Source organism: Anneissia japonica, unplaced genomic scaffold (genome assembly GCF_011630105.1).
Source record: "Anneissia japonica isolate Jap-2015-1 unplaced genomic scaffold, ASM1163010v1 scaffold1951_len603592_cov169, whole genome shotgun sequence".
NCBI classification, from domain to species: domain Eukaryota; kingdom Metazoa; phylum Echinodermata; class Crinoidea; order Comatulida; family Comatulidae; genus Anneissia; species Anneissia japonica.
The window spans coordinates 184,392-190,551 of NW_022741522.1; the positions used below are offsets into that span (position 1 = coordinate 184,392).

Sequence of the window (6,160 nt, forward strand, 5' to 3'; positions counted from 1 at the left end):
GGATAAAAAAAATTGAATTTAAATATAATTATAATATATATATATATATAATTCTAATAACACAAAAATGTAGTCACTGCTATTTCCATATCTGCTATTTCCATATTGGATTTAAAAAAATTGAATTTAAATATAATTCAGTATTTTATTACTCCGTTTCATATTCAGGTAAGGTTATTTATTTTGGGATATGGTGTTGTAGCCGGCGTCTGAAAGAGTCTTCCGTGCTTTGTGTAAGTTTATCTGAACGTAAACTACCGTTTCCTGAATTACTAGTAACACAATTCACACGTACGTTTCGTCAATTTATATGCTTGTTTTAGTTCAACCATTTGCCCGGTGACTTCAACATTGCTTCCTTTTGATGTCAACGTTTTTTCTCATTTTCTCTTATTTACGAACATTTTACTACATAATCCTTAAGTTGACTCTATCTATATTCATGTTATTTAACAATTGACAAGAATACAATTTTCTCATGACATTCAATTGTAAACTTACCTAATTATTTAATTATCCATGGAATTAAATGTTTCATCTTTCAGCTCATGACAGAGGCCTATATCTTTAAATTTATTGGAAGTGGGCTGGACTCCGGCCTAATGGGCGTTCCTGATGCTCATATTCATTAATATCTATTTATACAGTTCACTTTATATCTTGCACGTGCGTGTTAAGAGCATCGAATGAATTCAGTCAGTCAATGAATATTATATCATGAACAAAATGTTTGTATGAAGATATAGTTATAGTATTATGTTTACTGTATTCATCCTAATAAAATTGAGTAATTTTGAAAGTAAACTAGAACACTATTTATCCATTGATTAAAATGTTGAGATAGTATGATACATACTCAAAGTATCGAAATACACACTACCGTATCGTGTCGGGATTCAATATTTCGATATTAATGATTATGTCATCATTCCTGATGATGACATACAAAATGTAAAATCAAAGAATTTTTATTTATATTTATACTTTATAAATATATGACTTGTTAATGTATAAACTATTATTTCTAATTTTGTATATTTAATTTAATACGGTATTTAATTATAAATTTTAAAAGAATATAAAATTCAATAATTCATTTAAAATGTTAAACCAATTGAATTGGTAAAGCAGATTTAGTACAAAATGTAAAATTAAAGAATTTTATTTATCTTTATACTTCATAAATATATGACTTGTTAATGTATAAACTATAAATATTTATTTCAAATTTTGTATATTTAATTTAATATTTAATTATAAATAATAAAAAAAAAACATATAATTCCAAAATTCATTCAGTTTCATAAAATATATAATTTGTTCTATTATATAAATATTCAAATCTAATTTAATCACGTATAACTAATTTAATATTTAAGTTTTTATTAGCATCAACATGTATAAATTATAGACTTAATATAATAATGCAGTGCTTTATTTATTTATATTTACTGTATCTGTCGTTTTATGTGATTTGTTAGTAGTTATTAGTTAGAGGACACATTATTTGTTGGTGGCAGTGGTTTAGGCTGCTTGTGTGCTTTCCTGGCCGGCAGCTAATGACTGGCCAAAAAAAATTTAATGTACTAGTTAATGTTATGTTCGTTTGACTTACAGTATTGATTTGTATTATATTTTGTATATTGTATCGTTTGCCTAAAGGGCAAAAAAATAATTGTAAAAAGAAAAATAATTGTTGTATTGTATTGTTGATATATTATTTTTATACGTAAATATATAGTATCGGCGAGGTTTAAAAGTATGAGAGTGCAATTTCTGGGCACATTGAGGTCCATATTCTAAAAATATTCTCACCTCAGCCCCGACCATGTTAGCCTGCGTGCAGTAGAAAATTAGTAGGAAAAAAGTAAAGGAAAATTTTGGTTTTTCTAAATTAGTATATCATATATTCCCATTCCTTTTTTTTTTGGTTGGTGGCGCTATTTGTGGTCAGACCAGTTTTGTGAATGTTGGTTTGACCACCCCCTCAAGTCCCGCCCATATGTTTTGAAGAGTTGGTTATGATGACCTTGGGTGGACAAACTTGCTAATGCTCTAGTCCTAAGGTTCTAGGTAATTCAAAGCTTGGGAATTTTTTTTATATTTATTTATTTTGGCCTAAAATGCCCTATTTTAGATTAATTATTTAAAAATTACTGTACATTATCCATTACCATTAATATAACGCACGTCGAATCGCGCGGTCGGTTAAGCATGTGTTCTTAAGATCATGGGTTCAAATCGCTTAGAGGTATTCAACATTTTTTCCCAATTTTAAGAATATATTTTTGTTCAATTGTATGTATCTTTTTTATTTTTTTTTTGTACAAATAAACTTTCTATTTATCTATGTGTTCTTAAGACCTTAAGGTCATGGGTTCAAATCGCTTATAGATATTCAATATTTTTTTCCAATTTTAAGAATATATTTTTGTTCAATTGTATGTATCTTTTTTATTTATTTATTTTTTTGTACAAATAAACTTTCTATTTTTATTTAATAATTTCTATCTTATTAGCTCTTCAACGTGCGGACAGTGTGAGCGGTCGCTCTTGTTCTACAACCACAGGTGGCGCTTCGCAAGTAAACAACAACACATGGAAGTTGCCTGAAACACAGACCTGAACATTTTTACCTAAAAAATGTAAGTAAATGTAGGCCTACGTGTAAAATATTGTCTTAATTAGTTAAAACAAATCTGATTTTGCTGACAATAGTGTTTAGTCGTACACTTTATGTGTGGAGTAAGTCTGGACTGATTAAATTTGATGTCGCTTTTTAGGCCTAGCCGGTCAGGGTAGCTAGGCCCTTCCTAGTCTAGGTGATGCATGCACAATACAGTACTGTACAGTACGCTCGCTTATTGTTAAATGGTGGTTCAGTTCAGAATTACAGAACAAAACATCATTTAGATTAGAGAAAGAAGGTAGGCCTAGCTAGGCTATTTGAACTTGAATGAATTTATTCTGCACAGGTTTTTGTCTTAAAATAATTATATATATATATAGGCCTATGCCATGCTATATTTCTATAATTATAACATATAATATAATATTGTTCTCAGTGGTTGAATTATTACAGTATGATGGTGTTAACACGATCTTATTTCTTATATTTTTATTTTGTTTTGGTAGTTCAAATGTTGAGCAACTATAAAGTTGGCCTGGTCGTCTGCGCATTTCTCTTCATGTAATACTGTTTGGCTTATATGCAATATAAACAAAGCACTGTATGTTTAAATTAGCATGTTAAAGTACTGTTCAATCACTGTAAGTGTACATGTTGTGTGTGCTTGTGTTTAGTGGAAGTACTGTAGGCCTGCTCTATTATTAATTGTGCATGCATTACCAGCATTCCATAAGCCTTTATTTATTGGCAGCCATTCTGGCTGACAGCTGCTTCCATCCTATTCCATATTCCACTCCCATTGTATCACATTCCAGGTGATTCCAGGAGTTCAATATGATGATTATTTCAGGCTCTGGGGTTAGGAGCAGCTTGATATTCATTTCATTTCATTTTTTTTTATTTATTTCATCCAACAAATACAAAGCGAATAGAAACAATATCAAAAATCAGAGACAGGATTAACAAAAAGCAAACTAAATTGCTGTACAAAATTTCTCCACTGATTATACATAAAATAAATATATAAATATCTGTTCTGGAAGTAAAATCAAGCAAATTACAGCCAAGGCCAATAGAAAAAGTTAATAATTAAATCTGATCACAGAAATTTAATGGTAAATGCTTGGTACACAACTTTCACTTTTTTATTAACACATTTCTCAATTTAAAATCTACTCAATTTGTCTTAAATTCATAACAAATTCAGGCAGTGCAGTTGAATAACTTGGCTTTGCTTTACCCTCTCCTTAAAAATAAATCTCGCTATCTTAAGGCAGTGCATCTTGGCGAAAGCATGGCCACTTAAATGTTTTTATAATTAGGTTGAGTGTGCATTTTTAACAAGTTTGGTTTCAATTGAATTTATGTTATTTTTAATAGACATTAAAAGCTACAGTATCTTGGAGATAATTTAAACAGATCTATCAGAAGTAAATGTAGCCCCAAGATTCAAGATAGGTTTTTAAAATAACAGAAATTCATTTAAAACCGAACCGAAGTTCAAAATGTGCACTTAACCAAATTTTAACATAAATTTCCATAATCACCATAATTCTTCTATATACAGTCTAACTTTCCTAATTCAACTTTGCCTAACTCAAATCATTTCTAAGTTGATCATATTTTACAGGTTTTATCTAATAGTCAAACAATTTTTCAATGCCATTTTGGATTCGACTTAGTCAAGTTCAACTGTATTAAAACCTTTCTTGGTACACTAATTAATGTAATATTTATTTGTATAGTTCCGGTAACCATATTTTATTTGTAAAACCAGTCTGTTGATTGGCACTTTTCTCCTTACTGATCCATTACAAATAAAACACATAAACAGCTGTAGATGTACTTATAATTATGGTTAATCAGCTAAGCATGTGCAACATGAGGTATTGCCTCTTGTAATTGGAGTTCAGTGACTTCAAAAAATATCTGTATATCATAGCCTAGGCCTGAACTGGAATGATGTTCATTTATTGAAAGAATGCCAGATTTTTTTATTTTACCAACACTCAATTTTTACTGGTTGGTCAGTTATTTTTACTGGTAAAATTGACGACTAAAACGGCTTTGCCTCTGCCTTTGTAAATTCATATTAAAATTCAAGTTTCACAAAATTCTGATTACCACCCTCTATTGTAAATAATTTGATATTTAATACTTCCAAAAATAGGTTGTAAACATATTAGAAATTTATAATATTGAATTTATTTTTACAAATCATGGGCAAAGGAGTGTGACTGGGGATATCCTTCCACCCCGTTCCCCCTTTCTCCCCCCCACCTCCCCCAGTGATGGCAAATTAGTTCCATTAGGTGGGTTAAAATGCTAAAAGTGAACATTAAGTCTTCATTGGAAAAGGTATTTAGCTCTGGGTGTCTAGAAATCTCAGATCTAGAAAACAGTGGCAGATCTAGTGTTGGGGTTGGGGAGGGGAGTGAATAGGGTGGCTAGCTACACCTCTTCATTTACCGTGAAAAAAGAATAATGGTCACTCGTCTTGTGTGTGTGCTTCTCGTGTACTCTGGTATAACATGAGCTGTCCGACAGGCGGGACTTGAACTCTTAGGACCAAGCTGGAGTAAGGGTTTGAGAAGGTGTTTCCCCTCTCAAATGAGATTTTTTTTAAAAATAGGAACCTCTGGATGGCCAGAAATGACACTCTCAGACTGTGACAATTTCTGTATTAATAAACCTCTTGTACATAGCTACCTCAAAGTTTCAGTTAAAATGTACCTGGTGTAATGGTATGATCTGTTAATCTAAATATACAATGAGTTTTCTAATTCTAGAAAACTCATTTATCTGAGTTTTCAACCAATTAGTTCCACATTATCAATTTTCATACCCTCCCCCCTCCCCACCCAAAGCCAGCCTTTGCTTCTGCAAAGATTGTATTTAAACCATCTACTGTATATCTTCAGAACATCTACATTCAGAGCTATCTGAAGTTACAGCAGGGGTGGCTCGCCAGCGGGAGAAGGAGCTCATCAGTGGAGCCTGGCGCACCCCTCCGATTGGGAAGGAAACTGCAATTTGTGTGGGAGAAAAAAAATTAAATGTATTTCCTAGATATTAGTATCTATAAAATCATTTAATTAAAGCCTTTGAAACCCCTAAATTGTCATAATTTTGAAAAGTAGTCCATGGAACGAAGCTGCTAAAAGGTACACTATTCTACTATGGGTCAATTTTTTTTTCTTTTTTAACAGTGTAACACTTAAAGCGCTCTGATGGCTATATAAATGTCGCATTATTATTATTATTATTATTAATATTATTATTTTGCTCGGAAAATTTCTAGTTGGTTGGTTAGGTACAACAGTGTTCTCCCAACTGAAAAATTTTTACTGGTAAATTTGTCCATAAAAAATTGCAATGCGCACAATGTGAGGTACGTTACCCCTTTTTAGTTGGGTTAAATGACTTGAAGACACAACAACACATATTCATAGTGTAGATATAGACTGGAATGATGTTAATTTATTAAGAGGGCCAGCCTGGACTACCTAAGCCTAATCAATAGTTTTTTTT

General features: G+C 31.3%; 1 long non-coding RNA gene across 1 annotated transcript in view; it reads left to right on the forward strand.

Annotated features, from left to right (window-relative positions):
* Positions 1–217: 217 nt before the first annotated feature.
* LOC117118728 overlaps positions 218–6,160 on the forward strand; it is a 9,425-nt gene continuing 3,482 nt past the window's right edge. Inside the window, exons 1-2 of the long non-coding RNA XR_004447086.1 lie at positions 218–233; positions 2,520–2,645. This is a non-coding gene — a long non-coding RNA (uncharacterized LOC117118728). The remainder of the gene's footprint in view (positions 234–2,519; positions 2,646–6,160) is intronic.